Raw genomic sequence first — 26,870 nt, 5'->3', positions numbered from 1 at the left:
GACCACACTAATTCTAAATTAGATTCAAGAGCTTGTTAAAACCATCTTTCTGATAAAAAAAAGGCAATTCTTTCATACAACCTGAGAAGACCAGTGATCCATGTCAGTTATACATTAAAGACTATACAGTTGCTGCTGTGTCAAATAAAGCTTTTCTCTAACACTCTGCAACTTAGGTTTCGATCTCCACTTAGTAAAATACAATGAGATTCTAATATTCTAGACCACTTCTGAAGTGTGAGCAGCAATGCACCCAGGAAATACAAAACTCGCTTAAAAGACAATGGTCTAAACACTTAGGGCCTGCAAATAGAATCATGAACTGGAATCAATCACACAACATATTTCATGTTTCAGCAAGAAATAGATGCGGCAACAGAGAGCACTTCTCCCCACCTTGCTGTTTTTCGTAGCTTAACAGCTCCACACTGTTTGGACACGCCATTTATAGTCTTTGAAGTTACTCTGGGTAGACCCTTAGCAGGTAGATACCAGCAAAGCTTCATATTTCTCATCTGGGTTGTGCCAGCCCATCCAGTGTCACCAAGCAGTTATCCCCCTGTTGCTAACCTTTACGATGTGTTGTTTTTTGGAGGCAAGGATACAGCAACCGACACAGCGGCAATCTGAGCTGTTTACATCCCTGTGCATGTGATTGCAGAGCCTCCAGCTCGGAGTGTCCTCGTTTTTGACTATCCATGACCCTGCTACACTGTCTTACTGCCTCTCCATGTGTTACAGCACTTTCCATTACTTCTACAAACATACTGTGCCATGTGAGAGACAAACTGTATTTGCCTTTTAGGGCCCCTGTAAAGAAAAGGCAGTTCTTGTGCCCCGTTGCAACTCATGCCTTTATGTAACTGCAAAATATGACCCATCTGTACCCACTATTACTGCCTTTTATTAAGGTAATCAAATATACAAAAGAGGCTGATGTTAAGGGGAAGAAGTCAGTGCACTGCTGTCAGGACAAGTTGTAGGAACAACACAAGGCGCGTCAGTGTGTTCTAAAATATTTAGGGAAAAGAAAAATTAAATTTGATTATCACGTCCCAGTAAAAAAATTGCATCAGCTACACACTGTCTGCACCAGTCACATTAATCCCAGGCTTATACAGTGGGAACTGTAGATGCCATCTGCAGCCCTAGAATAATCTTGGCAGCACACCAGCACATGTTCATTTCTGTGGAGAACAGCCTTGCTTGCTGTAGCTGAGTCCTCATGGTACCTCAGATGGCCAAATTTTCTCAGAGCTAGTAACTGGATATTATCACTCATCTAAATCCATCCTAGTTAAACAAGATGCTTGGAGTTGGCAGCTCCAGAGACTTTATTAAAGGTTGAGTAGGTAACCTTTCTTGCCTCCCTGCCCTGATTTAGCAGAACATGATTACCTCAGGCAACTGACCAAAAGTCTATGATGGATAACCTGAAAACTGGAACATATATTAAAAAAAAAAAAAAAAAAAAAAGAGAGAGAGAAACCAACCAAACAAACCCCTAGAACAACAAAACCAAAAATCCTGCTGTTGAGGAAATTTCAACTTTGTTCTACTTTAAGCAGAACAGAGTCTTTCAACAGCACAATTAATATCATCCTAATGAATTATAGATGGATTGAGAGGGGAGCCAGAGGAAACTGCAAAGCAATATTTCTGTATTTGAATAAGAACTTCTACCCAGATAGCCTGACTTCTTTTTATTTATGAGAACAAGGAACAATCAGGACAGTTCTTGAAGAAGACTGGCATCCAGCAATCTGCAAAAAGGGTACAGACAACAGACACAGTAACAGTTCAAAGACTTGTACATCAAAGAGTGACCCATCCTCCTGTGACTCCCCCTGCTCTTATTTCACTCAAATTCTTCAAAGTAGGATTCAGTGGAATAGATGACTGGGTTTTTTATCCTGGATAACCATGGATCAGCCAAGATTTACTCTAACTCTATTGAATCCACATGTAGTTCAAAACCATGTTACTCTAATAACACAGAAAGAAAAACACTGCTGTATGCAGAAAATAATGTTCATGAATAAACTCCAAATATCCATCAGGAATAGCTTAGTGAATCACACATGTATTGGTTCACTGCTATAAACTTCTAGAAGCAGTTTTACCCAGTATTGTGTAGGTGGGACTTCAAAATGGCTCTGCTGGCCTCACATGGTACCATTGTTATCAGATCTGAAACTTAACAACCTTTAGCACAGTTATCCCTTCAGCATCCCTGTGACAAGGAATGTGGGACTATACCAATGCTATTGTACAGCTGAGCTTACTGTCTGTATCACTAAAAAGTATAATCATATACACATCATTCTACCAGCTACTGATGACGGAGTGTCTAAAGCCAAAACACTGATTTTCCAATGTGTAGTTTCAGTTGCTTCCTCACTCTTAAGATGCTTAATGATACTTAGAAATGTAAAGTCTGTCTGTGAAGAAATTCAGATACTGTAGAATTCTTGGCAATATTTAGCAGCTAGAGCAGCTAGACAGCTACCCTACATTTAAGCTAAATCAAGATCTATAATTTATGCACTCATTCCCATGTTACCTCTGTGATTAATCTGCTAGCTTTCCTCCGAGCAAACTTACCCAAGGAATAAGGGTAGAGGAGTGGACAGGACTTGGCCCTCCTGCTGCCTCTTCCCTGGCAGCCCACCAGTCACAGCCCAGCAACTGCGGTGCCCTTTCTCACTAGGGTTCAAATTTTCTTTTTGTTTTCAGTTCTCCTCTTCTATCTGATTTCTCCAACCACCAGGTGAGAGACTTTCTCCTTCTCCAGAACCTAGAATCAGCTGTTCTGCTTTATACAAATTAATTATGTATCAGTTGAGCTAAGGAGATGTGTGTATGTGTGTGCATGTGTTTGCATGTGACTCCTTGGCCTGATTGCTAGGGCAGTCACTTGACAGAGGATACCATAGGATTCCCCAGTCCCAGCTCCAATAAACACTAAATATTAATTTAGTTCACTGGAGCAGAAATCAAAACTCTTGCAGCAAGTAAAATAAGATGTTTTGGAGGACTGGCTATGGGTGGTCAGGTAAGAAGTCTGCAGCAGATGGAAATTTGAACCCCACACCAAAGTTGTAGATTTGTGTACTGAGCTACTGTGTGTAGCAGTAACCACAGGGAAGTCAGCTGGTTTTGTCAACAGTACTCTGCTGGAAAAAGCTGATTGGATTGAGTGGATACAGGGGAATCTCAGTTGAGAGAAAACAATGACACTGTGTGAAAAGTGAATAGGAGAGGGTGAATGTGTGTGCTCATGTCCTAGCCCAGAACTGGAAACTGCTACAAGTGGTGTCAGCCACAGCCATTTCTTTGCTGGGTGTCAGTTTACGCTTACTTAAAGATTACGTATTATTTATCTCACATGCAGCAAGCAAGGCATAATGTATTATTAAGGGATTAGATAGCCAATAAGAAAAAAACCTGATATGAGGGCTGGAATTATATTTCTGAATATGACTTATAACAATTTCAGTCACTGTTGGAGATGGGATGCTCACCATTCTTGTCAAAACATCTCAGTTCACTAAGTAGTATGTCTGCTCATGGGGTCTTAAGTACTCCAGAAATGTTTTTCCATTTTCAAAAGGTGTCCTACACTCGCATGTTACCTGTTGATTGTATATTAATCATAGCAGCAGAAGATAAAATAGAGTTCAGCCTACAAAAAGCCAGTGGGAGCAGAGATGAACAGAACAAAAGCTAGGAGATGAGAAACAGGATCTGTAGCAAACATTTGCAGTGGAAACTGGGACAAAAATACCATGTAACAGAGAGTTTCAGGGCAGCTGTCTGAGAGGTGCAGGCCTTCATGTAGAGGTCCTACTGAATTCGACAGAGAAATCTTAAAGAAATTTTTTTAATCAACTTACCACTTTCAGGATGAAATGTATACTCTTGAGGCAGAGAAGTCTATGTGTATATATAAACAGTGGATTCCATAAACCATTTTACAATAAAATCTAGAAAACCTGCAAGTATAAATATGCTTTTCTCTTTCTTATGAAAATCCATGTTATATCAATGGGTTTTTACAGAAGAACTCCATAATGTTATCTTTACTGAAAACCACAGTATACTTGCCACTTGAGGATTGCAACTCTGGATTTGTAGAAACTCAGAAATCTTTGAAATACTAATGCAGTCCTAAAGCTCAGATAAATCCAAGAGCATAGCTTAAACAGAAGTGTCTAGAAAAATTGCCAAAGCATCCAAGTGAAAACAAACATGAGGGGGATATAATTACAAGGGATAACAAGACTTTGGTTGTAATCTCTTGCATGTATTGGTATTATCAGCTGAATCTTTGGATAGGTCTGATCCAAAGTCTGCTAAATGTTAATGAGGGTATTTCTTCTGATTTTAATAGGTTCTGATCTTAATCCCAAACCATTTTGGTTTTGTGATGTGAAGCTTGTTTTATGAAAACAAACCTTGCATGACATGAAGTATCACAAACAGTGTCTCATTATTCTTTATTTTTAATATAACAAAAAGAACCTTTTTAAAAATAAAGGCTCAGGATAATAGATTTTTCAGCAGTGCATTTCTTGAGTCCATGCACTTAGATTTTGGCTTAGATGTACAGTGATCAATATTTCCATGTGAAGCAATTAATTTCCTCTGTTTGGCATGTGAATAAAACTCTTGCAGTGCAACTTTGACTTTCATTTTAGTTGCAGTCTGTTATTGCTAATGAAAAAAAAATACTTCCTAGCTTTTCTAATGTATCAGCTGGATAAATTGTTAACACTTAAGAACTCCCTAGGCAGTAATGAATGACACAGTTTTCTGTGTTATCCCTGATAAAGTTTAGGATATGGAAAGCAGCTTAATCCTCTTTCTATACGCTCCCATCTGTGCTTTAGAGCTACCACAGTAAATTACTACATACTGAAGCACTGCTTCAGATGCAATTTCATATTTTCAAAGCTGAGATAATTTTACTCCACAGTGTATTTTTTAATCTTTGTAAAAAAAAAAAATAAAATGTTTAAGGGAGCCAGGTCAGATAAAACTGTTGAATTTAAGAGATGGATGGTAGTTTTCAGTGAAGTAGACCTTTTTGAAAGGTTACTTGGAATACAGAGTTAAGCCAGACAAATCACTTCGCTTATAGAAAATCTGCAATGCAAAGTGTTAAGACTTAGCTCAATTGTAATCTTTTGTTAATTATAAGACATTCTTTATGCAGGAATAGTTGCTGACAAATATGGCTTGAGGCACTCTTTTTATTGCACCTTAAATATGTTATTGCCTGTGCCTAATGAATTTGATCCTGCTTTCATTTTGCAGAATGATTTTACTTGGTGCAGTTTTGCCATTAGCCTGCTCAGTCACAGTTAGGGCTCATTTCTTTCTCTGTGAGGGAAGCTTAAGTTTTGTGTTGGATTTCTCTACATTTTATCAGATGCACCTTTTGCTGCTGTCTAACTATTAAGGATAAAGGGACTGATTTAGTATCTATTGGAGTAAATTGACTCACTCAGTTCAGAGGCTGAGCATAAGCAGCTGCTCCAAGAGCAAAAGTGAACGCAGAGCGAGAGATTTAATAAACTTCTCCATCTTGCATTTTTTTGTATCGAAATAAAAACCTACATTCAGTAAAACTACTGAAATCCAGACAGTCCAGTGTCTTGCTCAGGTCACCATATGGTTGTGGAACAGCTGGTTCATGTTAAACCATCACAAAATTGAGATTATACTTGCAGGAAGCAGCAGATACTTTGAAGAATCTGCAGCCACAGTGCAGCATCTAAAGCCGACAGCCACAAATCATCAAAACACTCTGATGGAGAAAGAGTTCCTCTGTAACCCCTTGTTACTTTGACTTTCAAAACAACACCTTACTACTTATCCTATGTCCTGGGACTAACCTGAAGAATAGAGGCAATCCTACCTGGTGACCTAAACCCAGCTAAGCAAACATCTGTCACCTCACAACCGGATTAGGGCAATCCAGCACTTTCTCTTGAGACCTGTCAATTGCTTCTAAGACTTCCAAGTTGTCAAATCTGAGCTGAACCTCCTGAATTCAGGGTGGAGAAAAAGGTCTGTGGATTTTTCTGGGGGTAGAAGGTAGCCTGCTCACATTGAAACAGAGCTGCTTCACACAGTGTATGCCAATAAAAAACTCCTCCTGTTCATTTTGTTTTCTTTAGTTCTTTGCCAAATGTTCTTTAGTTCTTTGCTGCTGGGATTGCAAAGGAACAGGGTCTCATCTTCATCACCCAACCCACAGGATTCTGCCCTTTCGGTCTGGTGTAGGGTGGGTGGTGAGCAAAGAGCACTTTAGTGGGCAAGCCTGGATTTTGGCAAGCCTGGATTTGTGCTCACCAGTGGGAGAAGTGACACATGGAGTTGAAGGCAGCTTGGTAATGAAGAAAAGTGAAAAAGTACCCATTCTGGCTAAACTGTAGTTGCATATTATTGAAAGAATACTGAAGTGGCACAACTATGCTACTGTAAAGATGGAAGTTTCATAAAGCACCTGAAAAACAGAAATACCTGAATATAAGGCATTCATGTTGTCCTAAGTTTGCCCCTTTGGGGACCTGACGTGATGTTATCAATAAAGACAGTAATCCAAGGGATCATGTAGGAGAAGCAGGGAGGGGTCTAAACCCTGCCTCTGGGAGGGAAGGAAAGCTCACTTCAAAGCTGATGCCTCAAGAGGCAAGGGAATGGGTTACCTTGAGCCTGAGAAGGTCAGAGAATAGGGGGAGCTGCTGGCAACAACCTGCTTTCCCTCTGCTTCTCTCCTCATCCTGGTCCCAAGGCCCTCCTTGGGAACCCAGATGACAGGCTGTGATGTCTGTCCCAGAGACATCATTTAGCTCCCTGTGTGCCCCTGGGGGCTCAGAAGAACAGGAGGGGGAACAAAAAAAAAAAAGGTGGAGGACCTGGATAATCTTCTGCAGTTTAACCTGAACATCGGTTCACAAAATTAAACAACAGATGCTTCTCAAGGGCACGACATGTAGAGGCCTCCTTGAAGTAGGGGAACTGCTAAAGCCTTCCAGCTAAGGCTGACAGATTTTCTGATAACAGAAAATGAAGCAATCTAAAAATATGCTCTTCCAGCAAGCCCTACAATCAGTTACAGGTAGATCATAGCATATTTCATAAATGTCAAAGTAAGCCGTCCTGACATCATTAGTCCTTTATTTTGGACACTGATAGAAGAAGATAGGCTAATTATTTATGAATATTCAAAGGACAAACAAAGCATGGAAGCAGATTGGTATGAACTCTCTTAATAACCTGATCCAAAGATAATTTGTGGTTTCCCATCCTTTTTTTTTTTTTAAACTTTTTGTGTTTTTGATAATACGTGACTGTGTGTTGTTTCTTGTACTGCTGCATGAAATAATGATTTAGAGGTATACAAACAGAAAGCAAGCAGGCTAAAAATTAGCTAGTTTTCAAAACTTGCTAATAGAAGAATAGAAATACCATACTTGATATATTAGAAATTAAATTTAGGCCTTCGGTGCAAATATAGAGCAACACATGGCTTTCTCAACAGAACAATAAAATGAGTTTGCCTTTTAGTGAATTTGTGTGTTGGCTTGCAAATCACTCTAAACAAGGTAACGGATATTTTTGGAACTGAGCATTCATAGAAACTGCTAATGAAGTAATGCTGGAATTTCTGAAACATGCAAAATTACTGCTTGAATAACACTATGACTCTGCAAACATCACAATGTAGGAGAGATATAAATAAAATACTAAGTATCTCCAAAATATCAAGCATTCAAGGTATATTGAGGAACACCAAACCCATGGATGGAACACTAGTAAACTGCATGATTTAGGCATAAAATCAGAGAGGATGAAGTTACAGGAGGATCTGCTTCTGTAAGACATCTTTGTCAAGTCTTGGGAAGCCACAGAAATCCTGCCTAGATTGCAGAGGTCTTCTTAATCATAAAGAACATTAATAATAAACAGCATTTAACTAAACATCACTATGTCAACCATGGAAATGTACCATTTTTCCAACTAATTTTATAACAACATTCATGGAGCTGTTTAGAAGGAAGAGGTGCACTCAGTAGCCATCAGAGAGATTCTACCATTATGTAACTATCAACACCTCTTCACTGGAGCTTGGGGTAAAGACAACCAGAGCCTCACTGTGAAACCAGAATCTATGACATGAAAAGCTGGGAGAATGTTTAACAGTGGAGTAAAAAGACAGGTAAGAAGGTTGTGATAAACCTATGAAAAGAATTCTTTTTTCTTCTTTTAAAGGAAAATTTGTGCTTCCTCTCAAAGTGCTTTCCAGGAAATACTTATTTCCTAATCAGCTCTGGTCATAAGTTATTATGAAGAGCACTAGTATTTTTTTCTCCTTCTGACAAGGAAAAAAAAAAGCAATTAAATGACACAGTTGTCACTTGTTCTAACGAGTGTGTCCAATTGTGCCAAAATAGTACTGCCCATAAAAGACAGTAATCAGCATTTGAAAATATTGCTGTAACCAGCCAGGGACAGATTACTTTGAGTCTCATCATGAACAAGAGCAACAAGTAGGAAGGGGAGGGCAGGGGTGTTGGAGGAAGCAGGAGCAAAGGAGAAGACAAGAGAGCTCCGTTCATTCCCTGCCTTGAGCTCACTTGCAGACACAAGACCCAGTCTGTTTCTGCAGCTTTGTAGAAATGCCAGGAGCGTTGAAGGCAGCATCCATCACTGCACCGAGGGGGACAGGGATCTGACCCTCTTCACTCACGCACTGGCCCCCGGCGCTGGCTGCGTGCACACACTGGATATGTGTATGCACTCTATTAAGGAGAGTCTGTCAGAGGCTACCAGAGGGCTTCCAGGAGAACTGTGCAATGTTCTCTGAGTAACTCCCTCTGTTCTTCGGAGATGGGATGTCAGAGGGGTAGCCAGCACAGACACTCCCAAGAGCCCTTGAACACCTTCGTGCCGGTTAATGGTGTGCTTTCCACGCAGTGTGTGCAGCCAGCCTATACACTGAGTTAAACAATTGTGGTTAATCAGTGGCAGCCTTAATTAAACTTTTGCCAAGCAAATTTAGTTAATCGTTCAAAACACATTTGTGAGATTCTGCAAAATGAACGGCTTACCCTCCACCTTTGTGAAATTACAGTTAATCATTCACTAATGTCTGCATCATCCTATTTAAACCTTCCCCCTGTGGTTTTAGACTTCTTTCTGCTTGCTAATCCACCACAGGGGAGTGATATGTAAACATGCAAATACAGTACTGTAGGCTTTTCCTATTTGTGGTGGTAGGTTCTATCAAGCCATATTTATAGCCTCACCAGGAATGATTTATAATTCATTCGTCTCACATTCAATTGAATTAATTTAAAGGTATAATTCAATTTAACAAACATTCAGCGCAGTGTACTGCAGCTGTTTCGGGCATGCTGCACTTCACCCCATCTTTCTGTTCTCAGCCAGCTTCCTGGCTCGATGGCATTCCTATATATCAAACCAAGTGCCACCCCAGAACCACAATGGACCACAACAAGACAACAGCAGTTTTTAAACCTCCAAGTTGTGTAATTATTACCTATCTGTCCCAAATTTCTCTAAATTCTCCTTCTCCATGAAGAGTATGTCCTCTACTGTGCAGCTATTTTAAAATCCTCTCGATATGAACTACTGCACTCTTGCTCCTAACTCTGCTGAAGTCCATTATAGACAACCCTTTCCTATGATTTATGCATCATTATAAAAATCAAATTTCTTGGTTGTCAAAAGTAAATTCACTGCAGTAAGTTGAAGGAACTAGGTCCCTAGCATACAAAGCCATCACATCAGTCTAAGGGTGTAACTTCAAATGTGATGGAAGGATATCCTATAAACACAGACCTCTCTTAGAGAAAAAAATGAAAAACTGATTATCAGGTTGACTGAAGAAAGCGCAAACTGTCTCTCTCCTAACGCTAACCCCAACCACCAGGATGGGCTGAGTCTTGGCCCACACTCAGAAGCCATCATCCAGACAAAAAAACTGTCAGCAGAGAAATTGTTCTGCAGGTTATTGCTCCTCTTACCAACCCTCTTTCAGCTGGAGATTTAAGCATTGTGCCTCTCCTAATACTAAACCTTATCTTCACTGTACTTTTAACCATAAGCCTAAAATGAGTTGTGCTCTGAGCCATAGCCTGGGTCCCCAAGACATGTTTGAACCTAAAAAGTTATTACAAAAGAAATAATTACACAATATCATTTAAAAGGTCACCATGAAAAAAAACAAAGACAATTATTTGCTACTACTGTAATTTCTGAGTAAGACTGCATTTTAGTTTTGCATGTAAATCATTGATTTTTGCAGCTAGTTATTTGCTGAATTAAAATCAGAAGCACGGTACATGTTCAACAGACCCTTCATTATATTTTTCTTCACTGATCTAATCAAACATTTCTCATCAGTGTTTAAATGTTATATTCCAAACTTCCTTTCAACCGTTGGCTATTCTTGCAAAAGAACAATTTTAAAATTAACTAAGATAAAAGGACCACACATTTAAAATAAAAACAAAGGATCCAGGTTTATGTTTTTCCTTTAAAATTAGAGATGTTACAATTTATTTTTTATTTGAATTTTTTCCAATAAAATTATCGACATTATTTAATTAGATAAAGACACGTAGTCTTTCTTACACACACGCATAAATATTACAGAGTCTACCTCCCAGCGTATTCCTCAGATTATCTCAATTTTCCTCAGATGTTTTGCAATTTTTTTCCTGTGTACTGTCAGTTTTAAAACAGTGTTTTGTTCTTCTGTTTACTTAGGGGCTGTGCAAGCTGGCTGTTTGAATGCACCAATACTATCAGAAGTCCATAGGCTACCCCATATATCCTAGGCCCTTGGTTTCCAGAGGAGTAAAGTTCCATCAGCTCCTGTAGTTAATAGCACTGGAGGTATCATATAGCCAGATGCATTTTGGATTCCCCACATCCACAACCAAGAAGCTTTTGTCAGCAAGGTTACCCATAGACAGCTGTGGGGCTGGATCTGCATCGAGATATGAACTCACACCCTGTAGATCCAAGTGTGACATCTCGGTTAAGTGTCACAGTCAAATTAATTTTGTTGAATGTTTTTAAAAGTCTGCCCATATGCTGCATGTATTTGTCATTACCAGCCTACCTTAAAGCTTGGGAAAAGGCATGTATTACAGTTGCTGCTCTGTGCACCCCATACCAACAGGGCAGCCTACATGATCCCAAAAAAAAGAAACCCTAAACCCTGAATATGTCAAACACATTGCATGAACAAACTGAAGAAGAAGAAGAAGAAGAAGGCATTTTCTTCATTTTTTTCTGTTTTGATACTTCTAGACTTAGCACTACAGAGGGGACCATATTTATACCCTGATAGGTGATTCTTGGGTTGATGTGCCCCTTCAAGCAACTGCCCTCTTAGCACAGAATCTGACTTTAGCAAAACCTGAGATCAGCAACTATACCAGGCTTTAGACCAAAATGGTTTATGAGTGGTCCATCCCCCATCATATCCAAGGAATGTCATGGCCTTACAATGGCATGCTTTTTGAACCCTTTCCAATTTCAGATATTTCCTTTCTCTTTTAATACCTCATTGCTTTTGCATCAATTACAGCCTGACCTAAAGCCACACTGGCAGTGAATGTGATATATAGTAGAATCCATTTAAATGAATTTCTGATGAAAGAATAAAACTGTTAAAAGAATAAATTTACTGCACAGATTTATACAAATCCTGTATGTGCACTGAAATCCTCTTAAAAGAAAAACTGATGGAAGATTAAAATGTTAAATGAATTAAACCCCAGCATCCCAGTGAAATATAATGATTATTTGACCTATTAAATGAATAGCTCCACTGACCATATAATGGTAAGTATTCAAATATATGTCAATTTTAAATATGAAGTGAAAAAATGCAAAGCAAACAGTGATCAATGGGAGTATCTATTAAAACAATAAACTTACAGAGGAGCAGAGAAATGTTCTTGAAAGGTCTTTGTTCACCCAGCCATGAAGCTAGAGACTCCTTCATTTCTGTGAAGAAAGAGAGAATTTTAATGATTATTAAAAGTTGTTAACTGCACAACATAAATGTAATTTTTGCTTTGCCTAATTTCAATATATTAAACTGTCTGAGAAAGCCATTTCCTTTTCTTTCCAGCTGTGGTAAATTTTTAGGGATTTGTTTTAAAGAAGTTGACCAACATCTGCCTTTAGGGCTGTCTGTATTGCATTTTATGGAAAGTATCTTTTAAAACTGCTGAATCAGTAATCAAGAGCAAAACATGCAAAAACATACACGTTGTGAGCACTGTAACATTTATTTTAGCTTTCATTCTTTTAATGTGTAGTCAAGAACATAACACATAAACATATTTCTGATAAATAGTACATCCATGTATTTCAATGCTAAAATAAAAATTAATCATTTTGTCTGTCCCATCAAAAGCACTATTTTGGTAACAGTAAAGTTCTGTGAAGTGATCCCATTTTGAAAAAAAAAAAATGCTTTATCGGTATATCTTGGTTTTGCCCAGCTCTTCGAGTAACTGGTTTCAGGTTTAAATCCCAGATTAAACCACTAAAAATGTGCACTCTAAATCCCCTGGCAGTGAGTTGAAAACAGTTTTATACATCAGCTTCCTACCTGGGAAGAGTTGAGTTCATATTCAGTTTAGGTCATAGGTGAAATGAGTTTGTCAGTCACAATCCAGTCTGTAATGAATTTATATCTGGATCACAAAATTACTGTACTACCCAATTAAATATTGCCTGAAGGGACTGTTCATTAGAGATGGAGACCCAACAATGGATATTAGAGACTGAAGTGCATTTTCAGTGTATGAAGAACTGTACAATCCCCAGATAGTCCTGTCTCAGTAGCAAGATGCTACGTGTGGAAATGACACCTTCCCTTATGTCAAGCCTTCACATTTGCACCACTTTGTGATTACATGACCTTACAGACTTCACAAATGTCTTCCTAAGAAATACCATAAACCTTGAGTCACAGCCTTCTCTTCAGAAAAGGCTTTGTAGAAATTCAAGGGTGTTTTTAATGACAACTTAACGTGACTGTGACTACCCTTTTGCCATTTAGCTCAAAGCCTGTATTTTTTAAGGATGTATGGATAAAGCCAGGTCTTTCTTGGAGGGGTCTGGCTGGCGGTGAAGCATGCTGAAACTACAACTTCCCTGCACTGAGGGAACAAAGGGTATGTGTGAACTGCAGGACATCAGAAGAATGCACCTGTAAGGGTACAAATGTGTCGGTCCTCTCTTACAAGGGAAGATGTCTTCTGCCTGTACCCCTCCTGAAAGCAAAACCAGATGGATATGAGAGGCCAGGAGGGACACTTCAACCCCCTGGGTGAGGTTAACACCAAGTCCTTTGAGTTTCCCTGTGATTCTCTGGTGAGCTTCAAAAAAAAAAAAAAATCAAGAAAGGGAAAATTCGACTACCTGACTAACAAAATACAAGGAAAATATATTTTGGGAGATTTGACAGTGGAAACTTTTCAAGGTAGAATTTCTCTTTGATTTTTCCCTTGTTACCTGGATAATATCTCCATAATCTTACACTCACATTGAGATCTGGGATTATAGAGAAGTTTTTAATTTACTAAAAATCCATTCACCATTACGTTCTGATAATCAGTGCACTGTAATACCCATAAAAAAATAAGCTGGAAATAACCATGCAAATGCTCCAGTCATCCCTAAAGTTGTGGTTTGCTCTACCTTAGAAAGCAAAAATATATACTGAAAATGCAAATAGGTAATAGGGAGACATAGAATATTAATTCATGAATAAAAAACTAGCTAGATGGCCAGGCCCAGAGAGTGGTGGTGAATAGAGTTAAATCCAGCTGGGAGTGAGTCTCTAGTAATGTTCTCCAGGGCTCAGTACTTGGGCCAGTTCTGTATATTTTTACCAATGATCTGGACAAGGAGATGGGGTGCACCCTCAGTCAGTTTGCAGAGGAAACCAGTTTGGTTGGGAGTGTCAATCTGCTGGACATCAGGAAGGCCCTGCATAGGGATCTGAATCCCTGGGCTGAGGATGAGGTTATGGTGGTGGTATGAGGTTCAACAAGTGAAGTGCTGGTCCTACACTTCAGCCACAGCAACATAGATGATTCTACGAATACATATTGGGTCAGGGGTTTGCAAATTAGAAGCTTGATAAAGAGATTATCATATTTTAACTTTGTCATGCCAAGATAGTCTGCGACATTGCCTTGTTGAGACATGCAAAATAGTTGAGAGCTGGGAAAGAAACAGCTCCTGTTGACAAGAAAACCACTAGGAAGATCGGGAGATGGCTGCATAAGAAGCAGGGGTTATCCAAAGCCAGTTTGTAAGTCAGCGAGGCTCAGGTAAGAAGCTGCATGAGAAATACAGTTAAAGAAGAGTGTTTCGGTAAAGGTTTAACTGGGCTCGACAGAAATAGCACTTTTTCTTAACTATGTAATTAGGATCTAGATGAAGTGTGAAGCTCTTCAAAGTAAGGATAGAGAAGATGCTGCACATAATTGCATGGCTTAAATACCTTTTGAAAGACATGCAAATGTTATTGGCTTTATGGGGCAGCAGAAAAATGTAAGAGTAAGGGAGGTCTTGATTGTTTCATTGCCAGACATAAATAACAGCTGGCATAATCCAATATTCACACTAAAATCTTTGGCCACACACCAGAGAAAAACACATTTCCATCCTTGCCTCTTGGGAGTCCTCTTCTGAAAGACTTGGGTTTTAACAGTTCAGCCCACATCCCTTTCTATTAGCGTAAAAAGGAGAGTCAGCTCATCATACCCGATTATCCTTCTGATTGAACACTCAGATCAGGTGGCTGCAACCTGTCCTCTAACTCCTTCTTTACCAAATCTTTTTCTTGTATCCTTGTTTGTCACAGTGACAAGAAAGCACTGAATTAATACAAAAAGGACTTAAACATCTTTTAGCTTCAGGAAAAGAAATAACTGAATCAGGATCTGAAGCTGAATCAGGATCTGTTTAGTGGGTTAATCTGTTTTAATCCAAGAAAATCAGATGCAAGCCATGCTCATTAAGAGGAATTTAATTTTGTTTTCTGTTATTTAAACAACCTAGAAATCATCTGACCTTCCTGCCAATAATTTCTCTGTACTATTTATAACCATTTTTGAAGGTGCTGATTGCAGTGCTGAATGTCAATAGGATTCTGTCTACTATTAATGTTATTACTATTGCTGTAGTACTCAAAGCAGCAATTATGGAGCAAGACCTGACTGGGCTACACACAGATCCAGAGTAAGATAGTTGCTGTCACAAGAGCAATATGAGAGACATTAATAGTTAACATGGATCTACATATGGAAAACTGTGAAAGAGCGCTGGTCAGCATGGCAGAGGGGAGCTGGATCACCAATGGCTTCACGGGTAAGAATTTTAAAGAAAATTTGAAACGTGGTAAGATAATAAGCCTGACAAAATTTCAGATATTTATTGGAATCACTGCCAAGAGTGAGAGCCATCATGAGAAAGGTGTGCTATGTTTGATACTCAATATGAATGTGATTGATGTGTCAAGACAAATAAGCCCTGAGTAACAATCCTGGCCGTTTCTGAGGTTTTCGTAACTTCAGTGGGATAGGTCTGATGGAGCAAAAGAGGAAGAAAAGTGAGATATAACTGGAAAAGGAAACCTTCAGAGTTCTAAATCACACTTTCAGTTACACAGAAATGAAAAGGAGAAAGAGGGAATATGTAAAGGCACATGAATCCAAGGGTGCACAAGCAATTTTTATTAAGATAGGAAAGACCAAAGCATGACTGTACTGCGAAGACAAAAGCTGGAGCATCTAAGAGAAAGGAGTGGGTAAAGGAGGGAAAACATATAGATACAGACTGAGGACAAAACAGGATGGTATTGAGGCAACTGGAGGTGATTAGAGAAGGAGCATTACTCAGGAACTTGCACCTGCATCGGGGGAGATGATGACACAAAACCTTTACAAAGATTGTAAAGCAATCTGGGATGGGGTGGGAAGGTCAAATGGTTATTCCAAAGGGGAAAGGTACATACAGTTTTTACTGGAATAAATTGCTATCAACATGCCCAGAGAAGTCAAGAGTAAAGGTGTAGAAAGTTTCAAAAGGGGATGCAAGGTGGGAAGAATATGAGTGAGGTTACAGGCATGGAGTTGTTCAGCTGGAAGAGAAAAACTGTTTAGTCAGGAAGACTGTAGAATGGAAACGGAAGAGGAATTCTTTTGCAGTGGGAGGACACAAGCATGGAGAAGCAGATTTCATTTTAACACTGCACTGTTTATACACAAGTGCTGTAAACTGAATGCTGAAAGTGATTCTAAGTTGCAGCTTAGCGGGGCCAGACCATGAAATTAGAGGACACCTATAAAGAACTAATGGTAAAAGTGAATGGAAAGAAAATAATACATCAACATATAAGGTAAAAAGAACAACTAACAAACCAAATCCACGCACACACCCCCAAAATAAAAAAGCCCAAAACATCCATCCTAAAACAGTAAAAAAGCCTGAGAGTGGATAAGAAATTATCAGCTACTGCTTGTAAAAAGTGATGGGGGAAAAGACCAAAGCAAGGAGGCCTGTGGGTGGCTGATCTCAGTAACCTGAGATTAAATACTTTCTTACCATGTGTCCTCCAGGGTTGATAAATTCCACACTGCAGATCCATTCAATTGACACAGAACAGGCATGTGCAATGATTAAATGATTTGTGTGAGATGACATAGAAATCAGTGCCAAACGTTGGCCCTAAGACCCCCGAATCCCAGGTCAGACAGTTTGTGAGCCAATAACTGTCTCTTGGCTGGTTTAGAGAGAAGTCTGATATCCCTCTGATCTCTGCAGAGCCTCCCCTTATAGGTCTACTAATGGAAGAGCATCCTATAAGATGCCTCTCAAGATAAACAGCAAATTATATCTCAAAATATTACGGTCTTTCATATTTTTCTTTATGCAGTGAAACGGTAGAAACAAAGGCACATCCAGAAATGCCTCAGTTTTTAATCCGCTGATAGGTGGGCAGAGAGGAAAGCAAACCACTCCCGTAGAGTTTAGTGCTTCCCATAGCACAGAGAAACAAAAGGTAAAAATTCACTACTTGTGAAGTATCCACCTGTGCTGACAGCTAATTTAGGCCCAATATACATGCTATGCAGAGAAAATAAATTCTCATGACACATGAAGTCTGGAATCCAGGGCAGCCTGGCAGTGATATTGAAGTAATGCTCTGTTTGCATACTGATTTCTGTGGTACTGCTCTTTGTTTTTAAAAAAAAAAACACATATTTATGCAGTTTCACGGGAAACTATCATATCCAAACACATGAGGAAATCGAACCAGAATCACTATTTGTTAACAGTTCACTCTATAACCAGGCAGAGATTCCTTCTAGGGTTTTGAGGGTTAGATTCTGGTTTGCAAAATGAAAGTTTGGGATACCCTCTTGATCTCCTTTCAGGCTTTGGAGATATAAAATATCTCCCCATCTGATTTTAAAGATTTTCTGTATCCTGTGGAGTCATTTTACATATAATTCCTAATAGTTCACTGAACATTTAGAAACAGCATAATTCACTAGCTTCTAATTTTTCATTTCAAGGATTTTTGACACTTTTTATCTGCTCCTTAGCTAAGTGCTTCTTTAGCCCTGTTTGTTCAGTATTTTGAGGGTTGCTTTTAACAGATCTGCTCTTGCAGGCACTTCATCTGCAGAACTCCTCCTCAAGAAATCCACGGCACAATAAACAAATAAAAGAACTTCACCTCACTTTATCTCCTCAGTGGTTTTGCGTGACTTTTAGTTCACCTCTTGAACCTCTTCGACACTCACCACTGTCAAACTGACTGCGCTCTCTGCTTATCTGAGATTACTTTCTCTCCACTGAAATGCAGTTCATTACTTTCTTCAATGGAATTCTAAATCTGTTCTCTAATAGATTTCTAATCCTTAGCAAACCCACGCATTACGAAGCAACCCCTGTGCCTGCCATATGGTTAACCTGATTTTCAGTGACCCTGCCACAATAATTTTCATTAGAAGCATGTGAATAGGAAAATACCACACTAGGAAGAATGTGATTCCCATTTCCGGCTTTCCCTTATTATTCTGGAGAGATTCTGCTTATCACACACCCTTCAGTCACTACAGAGAACTGCAATTGCTTCCTCTCAGAAATCTCCTGTTCTTGCTTTTAAGTCTACTCAAGACTGTCATAAGCCTTTGCTTCTCAAGCTCAGCGTGAGGGGTGCACTGTTCCCCAGACACTGTACTTCACTTGCTTGTAGAAGGATCAATAGATCAATTGATTTCTGATCTATTACAGTAAAGTTGGCACTCTTAACACGAAGCACGTTTCCATACTAGCAGACCATTAAAAAAAAATGCTGAGTGTTATTTTTATCCTGTTTCTGACCGTGCAAAACATTCTGACCACTTGTGATCATTAATAATCTTGTGCAGCTTTCCACAGCAATAGAGGGCTTCATTGAAATGTCCTTGGAGAATTCCTGCTTATGTAACTCTATATAACTAACTATATCCTTACTTCACTAACTGCGGATTTCTAGCTCATGACCTGTTCCAAGCCATTTTGAGATCATATTGAATATTTTTCAGAAGCAGCAACCATAAACCTCCAAAGTACAGGAATTTCAGTGTTGGAAGGAGAATAAAAATATATACATATCAGAAGATAGTGATTTTTATGTATCTGTTGCAATACAAACACAGTAGTGAATCTGAAAAAAATTGTCAGTTTAGTATTCAGAGAAAACCAAGCATCTAAAAATACAAAGGGTGTTTAGAATGACCACACTTACCAAGGAGTTTGAGATTTTGGGGACAAAAATGTTATATAAATGTTGAAGTTTTCATGTTTTGTGTTAGGTTTGCTTTGTTGGTATATTATAGTATGTAGGGTTGTTCATTTGGGGGTTTTTTGAAGTAATTAGTTTAATGTTAATTTTAGAGACACTACCCAGTGCTAGGCTGCATCAGGCACCTTGGAATAAGGCCTGCTGAAGACAGACATTACAGAAAGCAATTATCAACTACTCAGGTCGGTGAACATATTGTTTTTTTCACAACTAAACATCCAGAGCCTGTTGTTTTCAATTACTATCCTGTTACCATGACAGAACAACTCCCCCTGACGTTATATATACACTGGAGTCAGGACCAGCAGCCCCAGAGTAACGATGGCAAGAATCAGTCGTGGGGACTGTACAGGCAGCTGAGGTGTGACACAGCTCCAAAGCAATGATATGAGCATGTGATGATGCAGTGCTTGAATAAACTTCTCTCTCAGCATTTTTTTGCATCATCAGCTATTTATTTCAATATTCTGTATGTCATCAGTACTCTGGCAGCCCATTTTTTTATTTTTTTAATACTCCTTCTGTATAAACAGCATGCATAAAAGTTCAGTTTTGGAATAGTTCATTAATCTTCACTTGTTAAATGCTGGTTTGTCAAAATGTACTTGGTAACTGCATCATTTGTGTTACGACATCACCCCAATTTGTGACAGTAAATGCCGTAAGAATTCATATCCAGGTGATATAAATCTTGCATTTATATGTTTGACTGATAATTACACAGTGGAAAAGTATCTGGGTCATCACTTTCCAGAGGCACCAGTGTCTGTGTTTCTATTCCTGGTCAACATTCGAAGGCGTTCCAGTGCCTGCTCGCCTGGTGTTTTCCCTGCTGACACAACCAGTCAGACAGATAGAACTGTAAATGTTATAATGAGACGCAGCAATTTCCATGTGGGAGAAGGGCTGATAAGAACACACTGCAAATTTTAGACAGTTTTAAAGTACCCTCTTTTGGCTCAAAGAAGCCTCCGGTGCTTTTTTTATAATCTCTTGGTTTAGCTGTTTCTGTTGAAAGGGCAGGCTCTGACCTCCTATGAACAGAGGCTTCAGTGCTGTAAACAGCTGCATCCAGGCTTTTAGAGAGGCTCCCAGTTTGGGAGCATGTACCAAATCCATGTCAGCTGCTTGATTTACCTGGAACTTCAGCGGGTGTAAACCAGCCCCAGACCATTTAAAGTGGCTCAAATTCAAATATTAAAGTGAGATTGAAAACTAGCAATGACACATTTTTTTCCTGCACCTTTGAATTGACTATTGATCTCACTGACTGTAGTGAAGGAGGTTCTGGCATTAAAAGCTGGTTATGGAGAACCACTTCCTTAGGGAGACGAAAACATTTCTCTGTCCCTCCTTGCATCATTAACACTTCACTGAACTCAGCTGGGACAAGGGCTTCCAGAGCCCTTGTCTCTTGCAAAAAATTTTGCCTTTCAGAACCTGACATTTCCCAGCTGGAATTGTATCTGTTTCAATGAAAATCAAAAAGCAAGTGTAGCTCATGGCTATTAAATGGCAATTTTTTTGATGTGCATCCATCATTCATGCTGGTGATCTAATCCCTGTAAAGTCAATGGGAGAGAGGAAAAGAAGGCAATTCACAGACCCTAAAAGACCCACACATCCATTCAGAAGTCTTCCACTATGCTCTTTGCAGATGAGTTAAAATGTGAATTATTTGCAGGAAGAACTGGACAAACAATTTAAAACAAGGAAAAGCTGAGAAAAAGTGAACTCTTCCACAGTCAATTCATGAAGTAACAAACAGAAAAATAAACATCCACCATTTACATAATTCATGAATAGTTACCATTTCAGTTCTCTTTTCTGTCCATACACTGCCAGTGAGGGGCATGCCATAACCACAACCTTGTGTGTTTCTCTCTTGTTTAATATTTTTACCTCCCATGTTCTTCAGAAACATTGTCAGATTTGCAAACAGTGAAAGGGGGTATCTCTTACTGACTTCACCTGAGTTATGTGATTTACACCAGCAAGGACCTGAAGCTCTACTTCTCTCCTTTTTTTCTTCCTGTACTTGCATAAAGAATTTGTTAACTCACATGCACAATCCCACTGAATCCTTCACCAGGGTAAGTAAAAGTTACCTGAATAGGCACTCTGAATCAGACTGTTGATGTGACTTTAGTTGCAGACTATTTCTTCCCAAAGTGTTTGGAAAAGGAGACACATATGCACAAACATATTCTAAATAGCCATAACCAGCTGGTTTTCCTTCCTTTTTTCTCCTTTTGCTTTATATCCAGCTCTCCTGACCAGTGGAAGCAGCACTGATGGAAGCATTTGGATACACCTGGAACACAGGAGAAAAGGGATCCTTTGAGCATTACATATTTAATTTGAGACCTTGAGCTCTGTGGATATCTGTGTATACCCAAACTGTGGCACACTCTGGAAGCCACGACTGACCTCATCATCCTCCTGTATCTCTGAACAGTTTATAAATACATGTAAGTCACTCATAGCATCAGTGCTCCTTGGAGGACTTGACTTCACTTCCCAAGGAGCGTGGGACACACAACATTCATAAAATGTAGACACACAGTACCCCTTCTTGTCATGCCTAATGACACCATATCTGCCAACATGTGTCATTTAGCACTGGTTGCCACATGACCACTGAGAAGCACACAATAGTCTGGGTTCAAACCTGTAGAATGCTGACAGCTGCACTCAGCTGAGCTCAAGATATGTTTCACCTGCGACATTTGGTTCCCCTCCTCCTCACTGAGATGCATAAAACCTCCTAACAAACATCACTGTAAGAAACAGGACTTTTATTCAACTCTCCTGCTGGAATTATCCACCTCTTGGAGCCTCTGAAAACAGCCTGTCCTATGAATCTGCAGGCACAACGACGCCACAAATACCAGAGGACTACAGATTCATGTTCATAAATGGTCAGGCCAGAAAGAGCCATTACACTAAGAAGGCAAACCCCCTACTTAGGTGAGATAGCCTTCCACTGTTACTAAGCTATCAATGTAATGGCAGGAAAGCACTAAATCACCCTCCATTTCACCCCCATCTCTCCAGCGTTACCTCTGGTGATATTGCTCAGGGAAGAGGATCACTGGATTAACAGGTTATAAAACCAGGAGCTGCTTGGAGAAACCGAAATACAAAGCTGAGCTCCAGACCCTGAGTTGCAGGTGAAGACTCCTCATTGAGTTAGGGCAGTTTTAAGATCTCTTGAAGCTATGCTGCTTTTTTTTCAATGTCAGTGTATCTCCGAGCTATTTTAAATTGCAGTCTGCCAAAACCTCCAAGGGGCCATTATGACAGTTAGAGATTACCAATGAATAAAGATTTCTGGTATGTCCCCTTTGCAATACTTGCTGCAGGGTTGTAGGAGTAAAATTAAGGACACTATCTCCTTAAAGCTCTCCCACATTTTCTGACTTTTCAGATGATATTTCTCGTCTCTAAGTCCCTTTATCGTTTTATCTCATTTCCCCTGGGTCCTTCCATTGGCCTCACCCCTGGTTTGTTCTACAATTTGCATCCTTGCCTTCTCGTCCTGCCCTCAGCAGCTCCAGTTCTCACTGAAAGCCCTCTCCAGTACTAGCTTTTAGCTTTGCCTGGTATGCTTTAGGCCACTGTCAGCTTTCCTCACACTCAAGACTCATCTTTCTTCCTCCTCCCCATGTCTTGCCCCCTCCCCCAGTAAGTACCACGAGCTGCTATGAGTCTTCACATGTATTTTCTTCCCTCATGAGCTTCTTCAACATATGAACTGCAGTTTCTTTTACTTTATCCCTAAGTATTTGCAATAACCTGTATTTCCTCTTTCCAGCCTGTTTGCACCATCAGATGCTCGCTTCACCCATCTAGAGCTATTTTTCCTCCAAACCCTTCTTTGTCTCTTTTCTTCTGTAGCAATCTTCAAAATTATCAGTCCTCTTGAAACACTCCTTATAGGCCCGCTGTCCCCTCCAATTACAGTTTTCTTTAATGAATAGATTAGTGTTGGTATAATCTGTATAAACCTTTAATTTACCTGTACTGTTCCTGTTTCAGTGGTCTCAGTTCTATTCTAAAACACAGTTTCTAATGAAAAGTGATATTCTGAAGCATGCACTGTATTCACATTTTTCTTCAAGTGTAGTATCCCAGCTGCAGAGCCAAACATGTTTTCCTGTTCCCTTTGACATCAGAGAAGCTTTCACTTGCATTCCCTGCTCTATAATCTTAAAGTACTTTCTCACTGGTTTTTTTTTAACTGCTAGTTTGGATAAAGCTGGCCCAGTAGAAAGTTGTCCCAACAGACACCAAGTGAGACACAAATCCCACCAGCAAAAATAAGAAAATAAAGCAGAAAAATCCCTGCTTAGTTAGAAACACTTAAAAAAACCCAACAACCCACTAAATGACAAAAATATCCAAGGAACTCTGCTTCCCCATGCATATTAGCTCCTCCTGAAGCCCTCTCCCACTTGCAGTAGTGAAATACCTTAGAGTGGTTTTCCAAAGGTGAACATAATACTGCAGTAATAATTTCTTTCCTTCCTTCAGTGGATTTATTTTGTCAGTGATTGTTCTCTGCCTCAGCAAAACAGCTTCATCTCTCTTCTCTAGCTCATGTGGGGCTGAATCCTGCAGTAGCAGTCCCAGTGAAATCAGTGGGAGTGCTGACTATGTAAGAACCAGATGTGTCCCATTGAATAATTATCCAGGGCTGAATGAACTCCCAGAACCTGTGTGTTAAGAAAAGCATCCGCATCTAAATCTTTTTAGCCAAAGTAGGAGCCCCACTAAAACAACCTTCTCCACTGCCACTCAATAATGCCCTTGCTGACTTCCTCAAATAAATATTTCCACTAAAAAAACCCCCATACATATCGAGATAAGATTTCAACAAAGAGAAATGATCTGGTATTATTTAAAAAAAAAAAATGGAGCACTAAACCTTTCCCAACTGCAAGTCAATTTGATGTTTAAACAGAGGTCAGCTGGGCTTTTTCCTGCTGTAGAAACACATGCAAAAAATCCCAGTAGAAATTCACTTTCTGAAGTTTTAATAAAAGTATGTCAGAAGCATAGGAAGTTGGAGCTCTTATTAATGTTGGGAAGTGTTAAGTAACTACAATATTTAGCAATTTAGCTATTAGAGTAGTATCTTATTGATGCCTAGTTGCTGCTTTCTCGCTGCCTAGTTTCTAACTCATTTTCCACATTTTTCTTTCCAGCCATTGCACGTACATTTTGGGAGAAAAATAGGGGGGAAAAAAATGTTCTCCTGGAGGAATAGGATTTAAAATTTACAATCAAATTGAGTGTTAAAGGCAGTATCCAAATTTTAAAATATTCTTCATGAACTATGCAAAACCTGAAAGAGACAGAAAATGTTTCAAAGATACTTTGACAAACGTCTTAGTGATGATGATGAACTCGCTAGTAGATAGGAGTGCCATTAATTATTTTTTTTTCCCCTGTTCTCATAGGAGATGAAATTCAATAATCCAGCAGAAGAACCCTGTGCCCCACTGATGGGAGGGGTGTGCCAGTGGCAGGGGAGAATACAGAGACATAAGGTCTAAAATTCTGGAGGTTCATCCAAGGAACTGTTTCCCAAAGCACAAGGCAGAGGGTTAGTCATTTGAGGCTGAACATTAGTGCAACACACTTTTTCTCAGGGAAGAGGAACTTTATAATTTGTTCAAAATGAGGAAGAGAAAGAGGGCAAAAAATATAGTGTTCATTAAAAGATTCTGTCTGGGGCTGTTTCCTAAAGGAATCTGTTTGCAAATTAATGTCTTTTGGCTGAATTGCCACCCTGAATCCAACTGGGCCTTGTACTGCAAACCAGAGATTCTTCCAACTTCTACAGCTTTAGTAAAGCTGATGCCTGAGTAACATCGAAGAAGGATGATACAGGACAACAAATCCATGTTGTCAGAAGCTCCACATGTCAAGGGAATAAAGAAAAATATTTTTCTTTCCACTGTTTTTTTTGTTACTGTCTTTTCTGCTAAGCTCAGAAGGTGTATGGGTCTGAGCCTGCCACAGATTCTGACTTGGCTTACACTGGATTCTTTAAATACAAATATTTAAGCCCACAGAAAATCTTGGAAAGCCCAAACCTATTAACATCTTCATAATTTGCAAGCAGCTCCATCGTGCACGTCAGGAGCCGGAGGGTTTGGGCACTTTTTTCCCCTGAGCCGGCACTGCAGTCTGTGGCCCTTGAGCTGTGCAAAACCTGCCCCCACACTGTGCTCCAGGGGCTGCCCTGGAAGAGCTGGGTCTGGGGATGCCTTCACAGCCCCAGTGGGACAGGGACACTCCAGATCCAAGCTGGCCCCGAGCCCCAGCGAGGGGGCATTGCCAGGGCACTGCCAGGGCCCAGACATCCCAGTACGGGGTGTGATTTATCATCGGATGGAAACATCACACTAGAAGCTATGACAATAAGATAGGGCAAGGCTGGTTTTGCAGTGTTTATCTGACTGGAGGGAGAAGAAAAGGGGAAAAATATTGCTGAGATATAGTTAGGCAACCGACCAAACAGGTTACTATTTTTTGTGTCTATCACTCTGACCTTTAAAGTGTTGGTAACATGAGGAACAGCAGCAGCTCTGGCCCAGTGGCGTCCATCCCCACCAGGACTTCATAATCCTCACTTAAACCTTCTTGTTCCCCATGTCCCTCTTGCATGGAACACAGCAGCACACAAGTCAGCACCACAGCACAGGGCTCCCAATCTGTGGCCTGTGGTGGGGATACCCACTGAATAAAAAGACTTTTAGCTCTGCCAAAACAACTGCCACCAACACAGACAGCTTCAGAGAGACAATGAGACATTTTGTACCATCAATAACCCTGCCACAGCCCTCTTCTGACCAGTCAGCTGCCTGGGACTCTATAATTGCACTCAGATTAAAATTTACAGGACCTATTTGATTTTTATTTTTTTCCTGAAAATCTCCATAAGGAACTTAAGAAGGAAAAAAACCAAACCAGAACAAATTCTGCAGGGAGACTCAAATTAGTTCTGGTGACAAACACTGCCAGGTACTGCAGTGGAAGGAGCAGGAGGTGGTCTTACATCACTAACAACATGCTTCAGTGAAACTCGTAGTGGGACAGATGAATTATAACTAGACCTTGGATTCCAGATTAGACATTATCGATCCTTCTCTGGCTTACTTGAAAAGAAGGGACTAAGAGTCACACTACACTGACACATAGCTCAGCATGGAAGAATAAAGACTTTGATGTTATCCTGATCAAAATGGCATCCCAGCCACGGGAAGCAGGGGAAAAGGTTGGGCTCGACGATCCTGGAGGTCTTTTCCAAACTAAATGATTCTGTGTGATTCTGTGTTGAGGGAAGGCTGAGTGGCCAGAGAGAGTGGTCATGACTCAGGTTCATTCTCTGACTTCTTCCTGGGGCAAGCTGGTATAATCCAGCCCTTTATATGCAAGTTACTGGGGGAGAGTACAATAAATATGGAACATCAAAATGTCATTTGCACAGTCACTTTAAACAGATATGTCCTAGCACTCTCTTCCTTCTGTGCAGGAAAGATAATAATCTGTTAAACTTTCTCCTGGAACCATATTTTAGCATTTTAATTAGAGACCCAACACATGCACTGAACACACCCTCAATAAAGGGCACACCTTAATAAAGTCAGTACAGCATGCTGCTGTAACCCAGCAAGGTCACTGCCTGAGAGGAATCACCAACGAGGAGACTGGATCGCTGCCAGGACACCCAGCAAAGTTACGGGGACCCGTTTCAGGAGGCCACCGCTGCTCTTGGCCAACGGGGAAGGGCAGGGAGGCAACGTGCTGACACTTACCCACACCAGTGCTCATCCACGGGAGAGCAAAGTCATCGAAATGTAATTACTGCTTGTTTCTGATGGACGGCAGCTGTTGGGCTGCTGTTCCTGGCCATGGGTGCCCCGGA

The 26,870-nt window shown here is 40.0% G+C and overlaps 1 long non-coding RNA gene across 2 annotated transcripts; it reads right to left on the bottom strand.

The window, feature by feature from the left end:
• Window positions 1-1,684: 1,684 nt before the first annotated feature.
• On the bottom strand, window positions 1,685-26,870 carry LOC108508993. Of its 2 annotated transcripts, XR_001878563.1 has the most exons (5): window positions 26,761-26,870; window positions 21,040-21,245; window positions 11,989-12,057; window positions 3,525-3,685; window positions 1,685-1,763 (listed from the first exon to the last, which is right to left on the bottom strand). It is a non-coding gene; the product is annotated as an uncharacterized LOC108508993 (long non-coding RNA). The 2 variants fall into 2 exon arrangements; XR_001878564.1 differs by lacking the exons at window positions 1,685-1,763; window positions 3,525-3,685 and adding an exon at window positions 10,611-11,054.

This window comes from Lepidothrix coronata, unplaced genomic scaffold (genome assembly GCF_001604755.1).
Source record: "Lepidothrix coronata isolate B3197 unplaced genomic scaffold, Lepidothrix_coronata-1.0 Scaffold328, whole genome shotgun sequence".
Taxonomy (NCBI): domain Eukaryota; kingdom Metazoa; phylum Chordata; class Aves; order Passeriformes; family Pipridae; genus Lepidothrix; species Lepidothrix coronata.
This window is presented reverse-complemented; position numbering and strand designations above follow the sequence as displayed.